The 19,615-nt window shown below is 43.7% G+C and overlaps 1 protein-coding gene and 2 long non-coding RNA genes across 7 annotated transcripts in view; 1 reads left to right on the forward strand and 2 right to left on the reverse strand.

The window, feature by feature from the left end:
* Window positions 1-19,615, reverse strand: part of DAB1 (DAB adaptor protein 1) — a 385,062-nt gene that overhangs the window by 206,894 nt on the left and 158,553 nt on the right. The gene's annotated exons all lie outside the window — the stretch shown is intronic.
* LOC116668023 lies at window positions 570-19,156 on the forward strand. The gene is made up of 3 exons (XR_004325059.1): window positions 570-579; window positions 7,594-7,601; window positions 19,024-19,156. It is a non-coding gene; the product is annotated as an uncharacterized LOC116668023 (long non-coding RNA).
* LOC116668021 lies at window positions 3,943-16,647 on the reverse strand. Its single transcript, XR_004325057.1, has 3 exons — window positions 16,635-16,647; window positions 13,372-13,373; window positions 3,943-4,222 (listed from the first exon to the last, which is right to left on the reverse strand). It is a non-coding gene; the product is annotated as an uncharacterized LOC116668021 (long non-coding RNA).

A 19,615-nucleotide genomic window follows, 5' to 3' on the forward strand; every position in this document is an offset into this window, starting at 1 on the left:
ACCGGGTTCCAGTCACAGCTCTGCAAATCGTTAACGAGTGCACCTTGCAGAAGTTACTTAACTTCCGTAAACTCCACTTTCCTCCTTTGTAAAATGGGGATAATAAAAATATTATGGGATAATAAAGTGTAGTTATGGGAATCTGTGAAGAATGAACCGAGATAAGGAATGAAGGGTCTTAGAAAGATGCTGGTCACATAATAAAGATGAATTAACAATGACCAGTGGTATTCTCAGCTGCCGTAAGTATCAGCGGTTACTGTCATCACTGGACACACCTAATCGACACAATGAGGCCTTGTGGCCGTTTTCAACACATTGTCAATCAAGAGTTCCCGATTCCTCAAATGTAGAATTACAATTTTTACAAAGAAAAGCCCACACAACAATATACAGAACACCAGAGAACACTTTCTTTCCTCAAACTGGGTAAACACAGGCACCTTCAAAAATCTGAGCTGGAGTCAGATGGATGCCTTCCCCGACTCCCCAGGACGGAAGCGAGCATCTCTTTTTCCGGACTCCCCTCATTCATACTTCCGCATTTCTAGTGTATTTCAGATATAACAACACGGCGCTGTCGTGAACCATTTTCTTCGCTGCTCCTTCCACTCAGCCGTGCGCTCCAGGACGGAGGAGACGGTCTCTTCCACGTCTCTATGGCCTGTGTGAACTGCAGCGCCTACCAAACTCTGGGGGCTTAGTGAGTATTTAACGACTGACTAGGAATGGGAAAGAGGAAACAAGTATTTAATGATTACTGGCTGTGTGCCAGACACAGAGCTCGGTGCTTCCCACGCCCGCCACCTGACTCAGGCCTCATCACAGCACTACCAAGAAGGCGCCACTATTAACCACGTGCTAAAGACGGAGAAACCGAGACTGAGAGAGGGAAGCCATTCCAGGATGTGAAAGGGGAACACGACGGTACCAGCTTTCAAGCTCACTTTGCCCCAGTCCTAAACCTGTTGCTCTCTCTGTTCATCTGAATTAACCACCTCGCAGAATGAACTCTCTCTGGGAGAAATGGAGACAAACCGGCACCGGCACTCTTAGGATGAAGACCCTGGCGCGTGGGAGCCTAGAAGCGTCGCACGTGTTTCTGACTCCTCCGGCCTCCTCTCTGACGCCGATCCCTTGGCTGCTCCTCCTGGGCTTCCCACTCACTGGGTCTGTGCACCATCCCCCCTCGGCCTGCAGAGTTTCTCTATTTCGCCTAAGCTGACCTCCCCAGATTTCAACTCTTAGCAGCTTCAACCTGAGGTATGAGGGACGCCTCTGGATTCTGAGCTCTGTCACCACCCTTGACGACACTGCCAACTAGACCCCATCAGCACATGTAATTCACGGACTGGCCTCTACCCCAGGCTTTTACATAACACGTAAGGCCAACAATCAGACAAAGGGACTAGGGGTCTGATGAGCCGGGAGCAGCAAGTCCATCACCACCCCCACACCATCAGAGCAGAAATACTTTTCAACAGCAGTCTATCAGCTGCCTTTTTTTTTTTTTTTTTTTGGCACACACCCCATCAAAAGAGCATACAAGACAGTAATACATGTCAACGATTTCTTCATTAGTTTAATCGACATTTGTTTATTCATCCATTCAGTCAGCCGTTTATTCAACAAGTAATTATTCTGCAGCCGCTACCTGCTGATCGTCATGCCAGGCAACGGGCATCCAACAGTGCATGAGACAGATGGCCACCCCTCAGGAAGCTTACTTACATTCTTAATGTATTACTCAAGCTGCAACAGACTAAAGGGACCCCAGAGATTAGCTAAACACACTCTCCCCATCTTGCAGTGGAAATTGAGACCCAGAAGTCAAACAGCTAGCTAACGCCCGTTTCCCTGCCATTCCGATCCCAATCGAAATCTCTTTCCAGTACACCAGATGGCGCCCATCTGATGAGCAACATGTGAGCTGACATCTATTAGGCACCATGAAAGCAGGAACATTGCAAAAGGCTTGGCACTCAAGGAATAGATTTTTTGTTTTTGTTTTTTCTCTTTTTGAGTTCTCAATTCCATTGTCAGTAGCTCCACCAGAAGCGGTGGAAACTAATTTGACAGTGTCGTGCGATTTCTTTTGGAAAGACAGCAGGAGCCATATGAATTTTTTAGAATGGAACTGTCATTAGCATGACCACGTCCGGTAAAACGGTCCACGGGCATCTGATGCTTCTGAGGCATCTCAGCCGCCTGCCTTTGTCTCCTGGAAGGTGTTCACTGCATGACTGGTTACTAGTACTGTGTGAGCTGTCTGGAGAAAGGGGAACTGTTTTAAAAATAAAGCCGAGAAGGAAAAACGGAAAGACATTGGCAACCACTCCTAAGACTACAAAGAAAACCCAAGGGCTAATGCTCAAACTTGGGCTCCCTGAGTTATCCTGCTCGCGCTCCACATGGCCGTTATCCGCCCTCCTCCGACAGCTCCGCCCACTCAGGAGGGACTCGCCCATTCCAGCCACGCACCTCCAAGTTTTTGCTCTGATCCTTAACACACTTATTTTAAACCTATGGCTCTCAGGTGAGTGGCAAGGCCTCCTCCACAGACTGAGAAAAAGAAAGTATATACGTGGATGTGGGTAGGGAGGGAGGGCGTTGGGGAGGTAATGCATGAGCCCTGGTGCCATTTTAGAAATGTTGCCTGGCACAGAGATACGGCCAACCAAGTGAGTGGGGAAAGTCTCAGAGTTGTAGCTGAAATACTGGGTTAGACTGCCATTCTGCCATTTTAGTTAACTGTTTGCCTCTAGACAAGTTACTTACCCTCTCTGGGCCTCTATCATCACGGCTAAGTGGAGGACATTATGACCCAGTTTACTGGGGATGAGGATGTTCTGAGGTCACACCTGTGAAACTAGTTTGATGTCTGATACACAGTCAGGCAGCGCTCAGGAGCGGAGAGTCGGGCCTCAAACAGGAGAGGTCGCTTTGTCATGATGATCACACTTCCATACTGAGGACTGCAACGGGGATGAAATGTAATACTGTTCCTCATGCGCTGAGTACAGGGCGTGGCCCATAAAAGGTGCTTGATATACATTAGCTCCTTTCTTCCCGGAGCTGATGTTTTAAATGATGGTGTGGCATCTCATTTAAGCATCACAATCCCCATGTCAGGGAGATGAGCTATTATTACCTGTGCTTCACAGGTAAGAAAGGTTCAGGCAATTAACTCAGTGTCCCGCATTAAATGAGAGCAGAGCCAAAGCTCAAACTTAGACCTGTTTTCATTCCTAGCGTTGTGCTTTCCAACTAAAACTTTCAAAAAACAATCGCCCTGTGCATGGCTGAATCACGTCTGTGGCATCCACCCCAGTAAGCACAATTTAATGGCTTGCATTTTAATCCCCTCAATGCTAAACACACAGAATAATGTAGACTCATCACAACGCCAGCATCCCACCTTGCCGCGGTGCGCTCAGGGCGAAACTGATAGCCTGCTTCGTTAGGAGAATACACAGGGCCTGTTAGCAACATCTGTCTAAACTGCAGCCAGCGTGCCTCCTTATCTCCTGACCTATATACTCTTCTTAAGATGTTTAACTGATACTTGGGGCAGTGCCCTGGTATCTAGGTTAACATCCTGAGTTCAAAGGTACTTGGTTCCAGATGCTGAGGGCCCACCCAGAATTCTACAGCCAAGGAGAGAACAGAACTGGACTGGGGATCCAAAGATCCAGAAGAGCTTTTACACCACTCTTTAATTCTCATTTAGCCTGGGGAGTCCAGTGTGTTCATCACTCTTTCGTTCCCCTGTTTCTGGAGCACTTTATTCATTCATGTGGGAATCCATTCATTCAACCTGTCACTTTCAACTTCCCCTTTTATCAGAAACAGGGAATTCAAAGGTGACTAAGTGAAGCCTTGCTCTCAAGGAGCTCTCTGTCGCCAAAGACAGACATGTCAACGGATCATCACAGCAGGACAGAAGGGCTAGAGGAGGCTCCAGAAGCACCGTGAAGGAAGGGACCTACCGTCTGGAGACATTTAACCAGCGCCTTGAAGGATGCACACAAAGAATGTGGACGGGAGGGATGGGGTAAGAGGTAGGCAACGGGTCAGAAGAAGGAAACTATAAGGTGTGACTCATAAATGGTGACTCCAGTATAGCAAGAACTCACGTGGGGTAAGGGACAGGGATGACACAGGGAAGAGCAAATCACAATTGCTTTTTTTTTATGTCGTGCTGAAGACTTTATCATTTCTTCTCACGGACACAGGAAGCTTAGGTACTGATTTTTATCTAGCATGGAAATCTCGCCTTTTGAGAGGAGAGCATATCGCTCTGATCCCAGGGTAGAGGGAGTCCCGCTGAAGAGGCAGGAAGCTGACGAAGGTTGATGTCATCGGCCCCACTGGTCCCCTAGAGGCTACACAGGAGCTGGGTTCCTGGGGTTGCCCCCCGCCCCCGGACTCTCTATCATGATGGAAATATTCTGTGCTGGCTGACAGGGTAGCCACTGGCCACATGTAGCTTCTGAGTGCTTGAAATACAGCGAGTGCAACTGAGGAATGGAATTTGAATATAAATACATTTAAATTAATTAAAATTTAAATTTGCTACATGGAGCTAGTGGTGAATGGACTGGAGAGCACAGAGTCCCAATCTCCTCAGACGCCTGCAATTCCGCTTTCCTCTCAGAAGTGCTCCAGCCTCCCAGTCACTGTGGATGAGAGACATCTTCCCTTTGCAGGGGCATCTCTGACAATTCACTGTCACTCCTGGGTTTGAATTCTTTGAGGGTAGGAACTGTCTCCTTCCTATGTGAGTACACTCCGAGTGCCCAGCGTGGGACCTGACACGAGGACCGTGTCTGTCTGATGAGCTGAGTGGGCCCTGCCCAGGTGAAAGGCAGCCTTCCCCACGGGGAGACAATTCGTCTTCTCTTAGGGAAGCTTTACGATTAAACACAAACCCCCTCTGAGACTTTTTTAATAGCCCAGAGGTAAGCCTGCTAGGAAAATAAATTATCCCTGCTACCTTTATCAACCACCCAAAAGAATTTCTTTCCTTCTTTTCGGCATCAGGGCTCTGCACAAAGAAGTAGGCAGATTTTCCTTCTCTCTGAGCATCATGTCACTCCCATTTTCTAATGCTAACTAGCTAAGCAAAGACATTAATGATAATTTTTCAAACAGCCCTGAGTATAGGAAATACTCTAAAAAAAAAAAAAAGCCCAAATAACTAGTGTTTAATAGCACTTCACAATGTATGAAACATCTGTTCATGCATTGATGGATTTGATCCCAACAATAGCCTTGTAGGTTTCTTTCTTTCTTTCATTTATTGAAGTAAATTCAGTAATAATGTATCAATTGCTGATGTACAGTATAATGTTTCAGTCATACATGTACATATGTATATTCATTTTCATATTCTTTTTCATTATATGTTACTATAAGATACTGAATATAGTTCCCTGTGCTATATAAAAGACATCTGGTTTTTCATTTACTTTGTATATAGTAGTTAATATTAGCAATTCTTGAACTCCCAATTTATCCCTCCCATCCTGCCTTGTAAGTTTCTAATCATCATTCCCATTTTACAGAAGAGGAAGTAAAAGGCTCAGAGAGAGTCTCTAAATTGTTCAGAGACACAAAGCTTCTAAGAGGTGGAGTTAGATTAGAAAACCAGATTGATCTAAGAAACCACCTACCATGTGTCAGGAAAACACACTGAGTCAATATAAAGATGTATTATATGTAGATCTTGAAGAATGGATTAGATTTTGACCCAAGGAAATTAAAGAAGAGGAAGACGTTTCAGGCAAAACACAAGTTTTGTCTGTTCTGTTTTCCCTGCCTAGAGAAATACTTTCTCTTTTTTCTTTTTTTTTGGTTTTATTTACCCAGAAGATTATTTCATCCTGAAAGAACCCAGAGCAACTAATTAGGTTCCTCTTCAGAAAAAAAAAAAAAAAATCCACTCCACTAATAAATTCTCTGCCTTCTGATTCTCGAAGACTTTTGCTGTTTGCCAGGTCATTTGGTCAGGTAACTAATTAATTTATCCATCCACCCAACTAACAAACTTTTAAGGAGCCCCTGTTGAGAGCCAGTCCCTCCACCAGAAATTCAGAGATGAGAGAGGAAACAGCTTTTATCCTCTACAGGCTTACCTGTCTCTTGACCCTGAGCATTATTAATTGAACTGTTACTCATTTTTGGATTTCATTTGTCTATATCACACTGCACTCCCCTACCTCCACCCACACTAGGCATGGTAGTAATGTCATTACACATACAGATGACAAACATTTATTAATTGGTGGTAGAAAAGAAATGAGAAACAATATATTACTATTTGCTGAGCATTTCTTAAATCCCTATACTGTGATAAGACCTGGGTGGGGGGAGGGACAAAACACATATAAGGGAAAGGCACTTCCCTCAGGAGTTGAGAATCTGATTAGAGAGACAAGACATTTATAAAAACAAGTTGAAATTTAATAAATCAAAGAAGAATACACTCAAAAAGGAAAAATAGAATCTCACACAACACTTCCAATAAGTAGTGGTTTTACTGCACACATTCATCGACCACTTACAATGCTCCATACACAGTGCTGGGTGTTTAAAAAAAACAGCTGAAGAGCTAAGCAAATTTCACACATCATCTGATCGGACCCACCAATCCTACAATGTCAGCATCATTATCCCTACATTATAATGAGGAAAACCGAGGTTCAGAAAACATTAACTGGACCAAAGTCACAAATAACTGGAAGAACCAAGACCCAAACTCAGGTCTTCTGACTGCATGCCCACTGTTGATTCCACAAGACACACTGCCTCCATTGTTAGGGTTTAAGTAATGAAAGGCAAGAATGATGAACATCGGCTAGAATGAGCTGAGGAGGATGGGCTTGAAAAATGAAGGATGGATATGATGCTACTACGGAAATTAAAATTTCAGTCATTACATTGCGCTCACCATTGCAGATTCAACGCCCGTGATTAAACCACAGGGGCCACCATTACTATCAGGGTTTGGTTAATTACACTGACCTGCCGTCTGGGATTTATTCTTGTTCTGGGAAGGGCCCTATTTAAGATAAACCTCTTCTCTTCTTGCATCTCCTGGTAGGATTTTTCTGGCTGTGCACATCCAGCTATATGAAATAATGGACAAGAGGAGTAATATGGTAGCTGGGTAGGACAGTTACCTGGGCATGTATGTGCACTATATATGGACAATGAGCAGGGCAGATATGCTAAGAAAGAAAATTGAGGGTGAGACACAGAATCTGGCAGAGATGATCTCATTCATCATGTATCTCCAGCACTTAGCAAGGTCCCTGGCACAGATTACGGGTTCTATAAAAGTGTACTGCATTCATGAACTTAACCGTTTTTTTTTTTTCTTGTTAACTATCAATCAACACTATCCCTGCTGCACAAAGGCCAAAAGGGACACACAAGTATTTCACACAGCTGGGGGAAGGAGGAGGAGGAAGAGGGATAAAGAAATGAAAAACGCACTGTTCTATACTGCTGTGACCTTCGTCAGCCTGCCCCGGCCTTCTCCAGCCCTTCTCTAATTGAGACATAGGACCTTTGTATGAAAACACCCAGCTTCCAATGTATCAAGTCTAAAGTCCATCAACCAGAGCAGACAAGAAACCATCAGCCTCACTAGCAAGTAGGGCCTGGAACTGGTCATATGGTCAGAGACTTATATGTCGGGTTTAGATTGGCATCTGGACATCCAGCCATGGCTGAGTTACGACTCCCCTGTGGATGTGGCCAGCGCACAGGACTGTACTGCCAACCTGGAGGGCACCTCTATGCCGTCCCTCGTCAGCAGTGGGAATGCCACCATTTACACAGAGACTTCTTCTGGGGCTGGCTAGCCCTTGCCAGATCCTGTCCTGGGAATTAGGACCTTACTGCCCTTACTCTGAGCTCCTGGCTGGGTTCTGCCATGGAAAGGACGCCCCGAGGCTTGTTCCTCTTACCCACAGAGCTTAGCCCTCCTGTTGCTGGGCCCCAGCTACCAGATTACTCCTCTTGCATTCTGATACCAGCTGAAGGACAGCCCAGGTTTCCAAGAGCTCTATGAATACCGCTTGTTAATGCCTTCGGTCACACTCAAGTGATTTCCCCTAATTCCTATTTCTTGATCTTACGTTAAAGTTAGGAAATCTCAAAGAAAGGCCTGCTTGAGTTCTAACAACCATACAAAGTCTTAGGTTTGAGGGAGCTAGTTTCCTTGTGTTATCTTTTCATTTATAGTACCTTTTTCTAGGTACTTTATATGAAAAGATATTGCAAGTAAATGGTTATAGATTTATGGTTGGAATTATTAAAGCCCAACTCCAAGGTCCTAGGAAAAAGCAACCTTCAACTTACCCTGAACTTTTTCCAAGAGTTAAAAGCATCTTTACAGTTTTTTCTCTTTGGGGATTCAGAGCATCTTGGCGACAAAAGCATTTTCAGGTGCTTCTCTTCTGCCTTTAATCTTCTAACTCAGGGCAAAGCGGTCATAAAGGACGTTCCTTGGGCAAAGATAGAAAGAGATTCCTCTGGAGTGGAGAAAGGGCCAAGGCTTCATCCTGGGAGCGTTGAGGGGGACAGCTATATACCAGGGGGCTACAGGAGATGCCTGAATTTCTAAAGGAGGTGTTCAGAACTTGTACTGTCTCAGAACCTATCGGCTCTTACAATTTCCTTTTTCTTACTTGTCAAGGAAAAAGCGAACACAGGAGGAAGAAAAATACAAGTACATACACAACGACAGTAGTAACACACACGTAACTCCTTGGGTTTACATACACCCCCTTGCTGGTTTGCTTTATAACTGTTATGTAATTTACTTTTTTCCCAACCTATTTAACTTTTTTCTTGAAGTCACTTACTATTAAGATTCCTAACTTGTGCCAGCAAATACTGAAGGTCATAACCTAGACCACTCTCTTTTTTTTCTTGATTGGCATATAATCAACTTAGAATGTTGTGTTAACTTCTGGTGTACAGTACAGTGACACACACACAAACACACACACATTCCTTTTCATATTCTTTTTCCTTACAAGCTACTGGCTGTTCTTAAAGCAACTTTTAACCTGCTTTTCATTTATAAAGAGCCAAAAGTCTCTCTGAGCACTTCAAAATTCATCTAAATAGAACTGTTTTTAGACCATCTCCATCTGTCATTCCCTAGAGCCACGATTCTCAACATCATAAAGCAACTGGAAAAACTTCAAGGAGAATTTCATTCAGATCGGTATCCTGTGATCATTGTTGATCTGGCAGCACAACTCATGTACTTAGTAGATCCTCAATAAATACTTGCTGAATTTGAACCACCCCTCCAACCCTTGCCTCTTGTTTACAACCCAGTGTGACCGAGGCTGTCACCCCCAGGATCACACCCCTGCCCCTCTCTCACACAAACCAATTACTCTTATCTAAGCCTCAGGAGGAAGCTTCAAAGAGAAGAAACAAGAACTAGTTAGAATCAACTAAGCCCAAGATGGCGTAGAATCTGACTTCCAGTGGACCCGGAGCCTCGTTAGACGCTCATTGTAACGTATTAGCGTGCTGAGTGACACCCCCGCCAGGGCCATGACAGCTGGCGACTGCCGTGACAAAAACCAGAAAACCCCTCCAAGGACTGAAAGGCTCGAACAAGGGCTGACTGGCTCCCACACACCCAGAAGGAAGACACGATGGCAGAAGCCTCCCACAAAAGCTCAGCATGGCCCAACCCTGGGCTGGACCCGCCTCACCGGCTGTCCTGGCTGACGGTTCCCCACCCGAGGGCTTCTCTTCCCTTTTCCCTGCTCAAGTGCGTTCTTTCCTGGCCCTTTCCCTCCCCTTAGGCAATAAAGCAGTTTTTCACTGTGTCCCTCTGCTGTAAATTCTCTCACAGCCAGCGGGCAAGGACCCACACCTTTGGTGGGCTTTCCAACTCGGGGATCTCTCTATCCACAAGCGAACTGACTCGAAATAGGCTGTCACCAGCTGCTGGAGTCCTAAAGTGGGTGCTAGGAGGCGCCTCTGACCGACTTACCCTCGCTTATGTTTGAGCCATCATGCCTGTTAACAGTACTAATTATCTACCAGCTAAATGGAAAAGAAAGGATTGATCAGCCGTGACAGATCAATACTTCCATGTGTCTCATTATTATTTTTATTTTAATCATTCTTAAGGGCTGCCTTACTTGGCGTAATTATGAGTGGTCCCTGAAATCACTGTGAATGAGTAGAACAGCTGAGACATACCTGGAAAAAATCCACAGAGGATCAGTGGTTAATCGTGCATCTCTCCCACACACCCTCACATGCACAATAGCTTTTCACCCCCACACCTGTGTTTTTTCCTTATGACTGAGCTAACCAAATTCTAAACACCCAGTAAGCACCCAACATCCAGAATTTCAATGTGTGTGTGAGGATGCGTGCGTGTGCGTTGGAGGAAAAGAGAGAGAATGTGGAGGATGGGGAGGGTCGGGTCAATCCATGCTCAAAGCCAAAGCTCTAGCTCACTACCGCCCTTGTCTCCACCCTGCTGCTCAGTCTCTTCTAATCTTGCATCTGTCCAGTGTCTGACCTCTAGGACTCCAGATCTGCATGTCAGGCGTGCCCGCTGGACCAAGCAGCTTTTAATGTGCTGGAAGTTCACTCCTTGGTCAGGTCCTGTCTTCCCTTGGGCATCTGGAGAGGTCTGCTTGGGGCAGGTGCATCCTGGCACTGCCTACTGTATGACATAAGCAGCGTTGATGGTGACTTCCCCCACACCAAGGGTACAGACCAACCCTGACAACCACATGTAAGCCTGACTCAAACGAACAGGACCTGAGCCCTGAGGATGTGCCTCTCTTACACATTCAGATCCAATTCATTCGCATCCCCGGTGGCACTCCCCACAGTCCCCTCTGATGGGCTTCCATTTTTCAAACTGATCTTGAACATGCTCCGTCTTCACCTTCCTCTGCTCCCTTACCTGTGCTGTTTCTTTTACCTGGGACGCTCTGCCTCTTGCTTCTTTAACCTGGGAAAACTCTTCATTTCCCCAAATCTATTTATTCCCTTTTTCGCATCCTCTCTTTGATCGCTCTTTGGCAGAGCTTTCCCATCTTTTAGCCCAACTGCATTTTGTGCCCCACGCCCTTTTCAAAATCTTCTAACACTTTAATGATCTTTTTCCACGTCTGAATGCCTGACTACACAGGGAGCTTGTCAAAGACAAGGCACCACATTTTTTGTCTGTGTATTCCAAACACCTAACGCAGTGCTAAGCACACTCAATGGGCCCAGTAAAGATGAGACATGCTTGACAGAAGAAAGAACAAATGAACAAACAAATGGATCAACTAAGGAAAGAGGGGTCGGTGGGCAAACAAATGAGTGAGCAATGAGTCTCTACTCCATGCCTTGCAGTTCAGTATCACCAGCTAAACTTCTACTGGAAGTCACACATCACCGAAAGAGCAGACTAGAACAAGGGCTGATGATTTCCAGCTGAAAACTCTGTCCTGGGAGGTACAGAATGGTATTTGTTGCACTGTTACTCTTGACCAGTGAAAATAATATTAATTGCCCTGAAAATTAGAGACACAGGGACTGCCTTAGACCCTCCTTTCATGTTCTACCTGTGACTTCAAATAAACACCACCAGAAGTTACTCAAAATGCCCCAAGTCTCCATTTCTTCTTTTGTTAAGATAATTATAACGTGTAACTCATGAAATTATTTGGAGGACAAAACTGCATAATTTATGTAGAAGTATAAAGCAAGGGGCTTATCACCCAGTTGCCAATAAATGTACATGGTCCTCCTTTCTCTTGCGTTACCGTGAGTTCTGAACCCAACTCACCTTCTGTAAGTGGATTGCCATCACAGAGACTGCAGGGTGCTCCCCACCCCTGGGGACCCAGCTGGGCCACATCTCCCAGCCCCCCTCGCAGTTAGATGTGGCTTCTGGCTGGTTCTTCGCCCGTGGAATATGAGCAGAACTGATGAGTGCCATTTTCAGGCCTGGTTCGTAAGGACCCCTACGGACCCCTCTCTTCCCTCGGTCCCTTTTACTTGTCTGGAAAGGAGACCAGCCCCAGGAAGACCTTCCATCTATTTGGAGAAAATAACAGGACCTCCTTTGGTCTATATACCTGAGCGACTACATGGAAAAGAGATGCCCACCGGCCAGTTCATCCGCCCAGGACTGCTACACGGGCAAGAAGTCAACTCTGCTGCTTCTTGAACGCAGACGCATTTTGGCTGAGAGTGGCTGAAATACCCCTAATACGACTGCCCCCTCCCCGGGGGCAGGATCCACAGCGCGGAGTACACCACAGAACCACAACAGCACTTGGCAACCAGTACACACTCATCAAAAGCTTCTAAAAGAAAGGGGGAAAAAAATGAACAAACACACGTCTGTATCAGCTAACGAGTGTCAGTGCTGAAAATATGTCCTTGAATTTGAACTCATGGACTTTCTCAAAATTGACTATAAAAACAGTGTTCAAAGTATAGTTCCTGGCCTTCCTGCCGTGTAATTCTCAGCACATATTGATTTTGAATGCACAAATCTTTGCAATTCCCTGATAATGCTATTCCTCAGAATAATGAAGCAGGAAGGTCCCCGACGCCCACAATTGTGCTGGTCGTGTAGGAACTGTGATTTTCTTTAACCACAGGTATCTGAGTTCGCTCAGGCCCTCATTACAGTGTATGGGATGTTATTTAATCTCAAATGAATCTTTCCCTAACACTTTTCCTCCTTATGGAACCCAGTCAAGTCTCTTGCAGACGCTGTAAGAGGCAGTGCCTTCACTAGCAGACTTCACAGGACGATCCTCAGAATTAACCCACCTAACTCCACTGCCCTTAACAAGGGAGGCATGTTAAGTTCACGATCCCTGGACGTGGGCAGTGCCAAGTCAGACCTCTCTAAAGTGTTCATGAAGTGCTTGAGGCTTGAACCAGTTATTTAATTGTCAAGTGTCTACTGAAGGCCTTTCAAGTGCTTTTTGCTGGTGAGGATCATATAATCTAGTTGTGAAATATGACAAATAATTAAAAGAGCACAGTAACTAAATTTTGATGTGGCCCCTGGATATATATATATAGAAAAACATCCATCTTTTGCATTATGTTGATTTATTTACTCCATCATTTTATTAGTTTATTATCATGTCTCAGGCCTTACTCTAGGAGCTGGAGATACATCCGTGTATAAAACAACGCCCCTGCTCGCATGAAACTCTCAACTGAGTAGTTCTACTTATAACTGGATCCCAACACGCCATGCCTTTTCTCACTTTGTGCGTGCCACCTCTCTACCCAGAATGCCTAGTGCTCTTTCCATCACTCCCTCCATCAAGCCAACTTTCTGCATCCGACCACCACTCTCTCCATCCAAAATTCTGCCCAGGCATTTCATCTCCTCTATTATGCTGCTCTGATTTTTTTTTTAACTTAAAACATGTCCTAGTCTGTGTCTCTTGCATTCATTTTCTTTTTGCATTTGTCATGTTATAATTAGGGGTAGACAGGCCCATCTCTTCTCCAAAGGTGGCACTTGAAGACAAGGCCTGACTCTTCTACCTGTAGGTCCCAGTGCCTGGAATCCGCTGGCCCACAATAAGTCAGTAGTCTTGTGCTCTTCTGAACTCAACTGCAAAAGAGGAAATCAAACCCCACTGAAATGAGAGTGCCTGCTCAAGACCACAGATGGATTTGATAGTAGCACTGACACCAGACTCATGCCCTTGCCCAGATAAATCAATGAGTTGCCATGGATCACGCGGTCCACAGGAGTTCTGCTTGGAAGCAAATGTTAGTCCCTCACCCCCACTGCAGAATACAGGACATCGATCCATCTAGGTTTGCGACTGTAATTATTTTTGTCACTCATCTTTTGATCTTTTGTATTCAGGTTACAATTATTAAGGAATCAAAATGTGTAAACAAAGAAAGTACCAACACAAGGAGGTCATAACCTAGAAAGAGACAGCAAACATATTAAAAACTGTATTTATCTTCTTTCTTCTACCACATTATAAAATCCTTTAAAGGCAAACTTAGAGAGTTCCTTTTTGGGACCTAGCACAGAGTTCGGTTCCAATAAAGTCTATTTAAAACAAGTTCACTCCAAAAATCTTCTCAAGATTTTCCATTTTCTCACATTCTAGTAAGGATCTCTATAAATTTCATAATTTGCACTTGCCTGTCACTACAGAATACTGGGCCCACAGCTAAGATTCAGTCACCAGCCAATAGCTTTTCCCTAATTCATTATTTTGGTAAATATGCTTATTTAGTTTTTTTCACCTCAATAAATTACTAAAAACCTTATATGTATAATTTCCTGGAATTCTTTAAAGGGGAAAACTTCTATTCCTCATTTTATAGATAAGAAATCTGATTCCCAGAGAGGTGAACTAATTTGACTAAAGTCATCCATTTTCAGCATTTTTCAGACCCAAGATTTAAACTTGGGGCTTTCTGGATTTAAAACTTAGGTTCTTTTGACCACATCAGAAGTTGTGCGTGCTGGCGCTGTGGGGAGGGGTGAGGTGGGGAGCGAGGGGGTAGGGGATAGTGTTAATTGCTGGAAAAATAAAACACGGTATCGTTGAATTTATAGAAAAATCTTGCATTATTTTAAACGAAGGCTTTGAGATGTCTAGTTGTCTACATGTCACTCTGGGCCACCAAAAAAGCCACCACATCTTACTACTGGGAATGACCGTCCCTTGAATATGCTAGTTTAAAGAGCCGACTGTCTATGTAAACGTGAATTTTTTTTTGCCGTAAAGAAGAAAAAGGATGGCTTTGGGGTTGCCAGCTTACAGGGCTATTTCTGAAAACCCAGCCACTATGTTGCCTTGATATCAGTGTTAATCACAAGTGTCTTTAGACCCTATTGAAATGCCAAGATTTATGGAATTATTTTTGAGGATGTACACAGCTTCATCTTCTACCCAGACGGCTCCTTTAGAGATCAACCTTTTCAAACTGCCTAGCCTGCTGGAGCTGAGTAATTTTGTAAATGAAGTATTTAAAGGTTTCGCGTTTGCTACAGCCAATAACCCCGAGAACACTGAAATAGCCAGTAAGAAGCTTAAACACACTCTTGAAGAGACCAAAAAAAGACATCATTAGACAAGAGCTTTTAACTGCTGCCCCCTTGATTTTTTCATTTCAGGACTTTTATCAGCTCAGCTTCAACAGAAAGCAAAGAAAAGCAAGAAAAAAAAAAAAGAAGAAGAAAAAAAAAAGAAAAAGAAAAGAAAAGAAACCCACTCCTTTTAACTTGCTTATTGAAAGGGAAAGGAAGTTTTTCCCTTGCTGGTCCCTGAAGCCCTTTTCTTCCAAATAAAAGCTGGTGGAGAAGTTTTCTTTCTTTGCTTGGAGACGATGATTTTGGAAACAGAAAATGCTGCCCGTTCTGGGTGATCAGAGGGCTTGGGAGGGGCCCGCGGTGCACTGATGTCGAGGCAGTAATAGGGAATGACCTTTGTCACAGCAAGCCCTCCGGCAGCCAGGCTCCACAGAAACCTGCACCGCAGGCCTGAGAACTGAGGAGCAGAGTCACAGGGCAGGATGAAAATGAAACACACCTCCAGCTGCCTTTCTTTCCCTTTAAGTCCTTCAGAATAAATCATAGCCATTGTTACCCCAATATTAGGGAGTCAAAGGCTTCAAAGAAGGGCTTGCTATAACTGAAAGGAGTAGATTTAATAACAGGGGGAAATTCCATTTATAGCCACTGTAAAGATACATTCCTTTGTCCTTCCCTTATACTTAAAAAACTTTCATCCATCGCTAATTATCAGTATAAACCTGGCCCACAGCCCATATTCTCCTACGTGATTCTGCAGCAAGGTGGGTAAAATGCCATCCAAGTAAAACCAGCCCCTGCAATCCCAGTCTTGGATGAAGAACTCGTGGAGTTTACCAGGAAGGAGCCGGCATGAGGCAGGGGCTCTTAATTCTATTTGATTCCACTGATGATAATAATAAACCATATGGCTATTCGAAGACTATCTTTAAAACAGGGAAGAACTGCAGTAATAAATACTTATTTCTGTGAAAGCAAAAGAGCAAAACAAAAGATCAGTTTGACAACCTCCTCTCAGATTCAATGTAAGGTGTGTTGCTCTATTTTTTCCAAATGTTCATTCACTTACATACCCAACAAAAAATTTACTATGTACCAAATATCATGTCTCATATGTCTAGTTGGAGAGATGAAGAAATACACTAACAATGCAAATATGCTGTGATGAAAAAAATACAATGAATGTAAAATAAATACAGACGTCTTGGTCACTGAGAGGGAGGTACCCAACCCAGGAGAATGGGGGCATGTATTAGAGGCAAAGGCTCAGGGCTGAGAGAGAGCAGGCTCTCTGTTTAAGGCCCTATCAACAAACAGCCGGGTATGGCTGAAGTGTAGTTATGAAACAGGGGTAGCAGACGGCAGGCACATCATGAAGGGGCTTAAAACCATGCCAACCAGAATCACTGGAAAACAGGAAAGTGGCAGGACCCGTTCTGTGTTTTAGGCAGATGATTTCGCACAGCCAAGGACCAGGCAGAAGGATGGATGGATCTAGGCTGAAGGGAGCCCATGCAATGGAGACCTTCACTCTCTTTCAAACGATGGGAAGAGCAGCCTCAGGCCTGTATTCCCTCGCTACTGCTGCTTCCCATAAGAGAAGTGAGTTTTCTGATCCCTGGGACTGGGAAAGATGTGAAGAGTGGTGCTCAGCCTATTTGGGGTTCTGCTTTGGGATCTGCATGATGGGAGTGAGAACCCTGGTGTCCAGCCAATCAGAGCAAGCTCCGCCCCTGTGTGGTGGGAGAGGAAGTAAGGGGAAGATGAGAGTGGAAACCATCTTCATCCCCTCTACATCTCTGTGATCAGCTGGGTGAACCTGAGCTCTACAGACCTCATTTTGACTCCAGGAGGTCTGCATATATAGACTTGGAGGGCAAGGAGAAGGAAGACTGATTCCAGCCTTAGATCTAAGCCACATGCTCTGGCCCAGCTTTGCTAGCAACACGTGGGTACTTTTTTTAATCTCTGTCTGTTTCCCGCGTCTATCTTGCAAGTGGCTCAAAACACAGAGGGAGATGGGGCACGAAGAAGCAGCCCTTCCAAAGCACTCCTCAATAAAAACTCAAATCAAACAAATGGCAGGTGGGGTGAGAAGAACAAAAGAGATTCCAGAGATACTGAAGGTTGGTTTTGGGCTCTGGGATCATCAGTAACTAACAGTAAATGATCTTTTAAAATCATCACAAAACAACTAAAACACCTTTCCACTGAAAAGAGGAAACCCTGGAATTTAGCACTCCTATTTCTGCATTTCTTGCTATTGTTAGTGTATTTATTTTTCATATAAAATTTAAGACCATCCTCTACTCCCCATTCATTTCAGTCTCTCTGACGAAAAATGACTGTTTTGAAGGGGGAGGGGCGCCATGTTTGGACACCCGCAATCAGTGCATTACCTGATAGGACATTTATTAAGGATAAAACATTCCTTTTATCCCAATAGCTGCCTCAGCAGTTGTTAAGATGAGGAGGGGGAGGGGAAAGAAAGCCTTTATCATTTCCTGATCTCTCTAGCAAATTGCCAATTTATGCACAGAATATTACAAATACTGCTGAATGATTTGAGCCTGGAATTAATTTAGAGAATCTTCTCCTTCTTTGAGTGCCCAGGGATTTGGCTTATCTTTATTTGCTGAAGGAACCATGTCACTGAAAGCAGTCCCGGGATTATTTCAAGTGAATGAATAATGAAATTGCCCGGCTTTCTAATGGTTTCCAAATTCCATGACTAGCTCAGGACGCCCTCGTGGGCTAGTTCACCAGCAGGGTTCCCTCACTGTGGGGGAAGCACACCCAGACTTGAAACAGGGGCTTCTGCAGACAGTAATTAAAGCCAGTGAGGGAAACCCAGTATCACCAGCGGTGACAGAAGGCTGCTTTGGAAAATGAAGAAAAGATATTTCATCCTTCAGACAGCATCATTAAGGTAACACACACACAAAATAATCAATTACCAAAAGCAGCTACTTTTTAATAATCCTTCACTAGTGTGAAATCCCTTAATCATGTCAGAAATCATTGCTCTTGCTAGAGGTAAGAATACGCCAAAGAAGAGAGAGGACTTCCTGGCTTTAAAACCAAGGGCAAATTCAGTACAATAAACAAAGAATCCAAATAAATTACTGTTTTACACCAAGTTATCGATGGACCATAGCCAACCTCCTAAAAACCCACCACTCACCCATGCCAGTCAGTTATGCACCCAGTAACCATCCTGGATACTTATGTCCTTTTCTCGTCTTACTAAGCCATGAATATTTATTGTGGAAAATAATACAAATATAAAAATGAAAACAAAATACATGCTTGATCTACAAAACCAGGGAACACACTTTAAATATTTGGAATATTTCACCCCAGTAATTAATTCTTCTATTCCTACGCAAATACACGCACACACACAGATAAAACTGAAAAAGTAGACTTTCATTTTGCTTTTCCACTGAGGTCTTAAGTATCTTGTCAAGTCCTTAACCATTTAAAAAAAACTTACAGCATACGATATTCTACATTATGTCCATAACACAGAATGTAAGAGACTACTATTTTTTTTTATTGAATTATAGTCAGTTTATAATGTTGCAATTTTTTTTTAAACTATTGAATCTCCAACACTCAAAACAGTGCCTGGCAAATAGTAGGTGCTTAATAAATGTCTTATGAATGGCTAAATGAAACAGCATGAATGAATGAACAAGTAAATGAATGGTTTTTCTCCTGAAAACAGTCAGATGTTCAGCTGGACCATCACACTGATTCTCCAAGAAACCATTATGTCAGAAGCAGGCTCCATCACCAATTTCTTCTGTTAACAAAGTTGGTGTCAAACCTGGTCATGAAATTGACTTAGTTCATTTCATTGTATACTTTGTGTACATTCTATGACACCCAAACAACACATCTCTTCTAGCATGACAAGTGATATCCAGCTCCTCTGTTCTGTCCAAAAGAAATTCCAAGTCTTTTCTTTAAGAGTATTCTGGTCTCTTTTCCATTCTACTGACTAAGTCAGAATGTTATCCCAGCAAACTCTCACAAGCCCCTCTCATAATATTTTTGATAATTCTGTTGAATTGGGATTTCAAGGCATTAAAATAAACAGTTGTAAATATCTACTGATTATGCATTAAACCTAAAATATCATAAAACTGCTGAGTCCAAGGGGCTGCCACTTCCCAGCTATTCAGCTCCTTAGGTGCAGTTTTGATACATTTGCCTTAATGTGTCATTTGTGAAATGTGTATCTTAAATCAGCAGCGAAATGAAACCAACATCATTAATTCTACAAAAATCAGGAACCGCCAGGTGTATTATCCTGCCCTGTGCAATGTTATCAGCATGCTACTTCCCAGGCTGGATATTACAATGGTGCGATAGTATCCCTTATTACTTTAAAGGCAATTTTACATTTCACATCCAAATTAATGGCTAATCTCAAGAGACTTATTATGTTTAATTACTTTTTATCCTGAATCCTCCCTTTCTCCCTGCTCATTCTTTCCTGAAATGATGGGCAAAAAC

Source organism: Camelus ferus, chromosome 13, assembly GCF_009834535.1.
Source record: "Camelus ferus isolate YT-003-E chromosome 13, BCGSAC_Cfer_1.0, whole genome shotgun sequence".
Lineage (NCBI taxonomy): Eukaryota > Metazoa > Chordata > Mammalia > Artiodactyla > Camelidae > Camelus > Camelus ferus.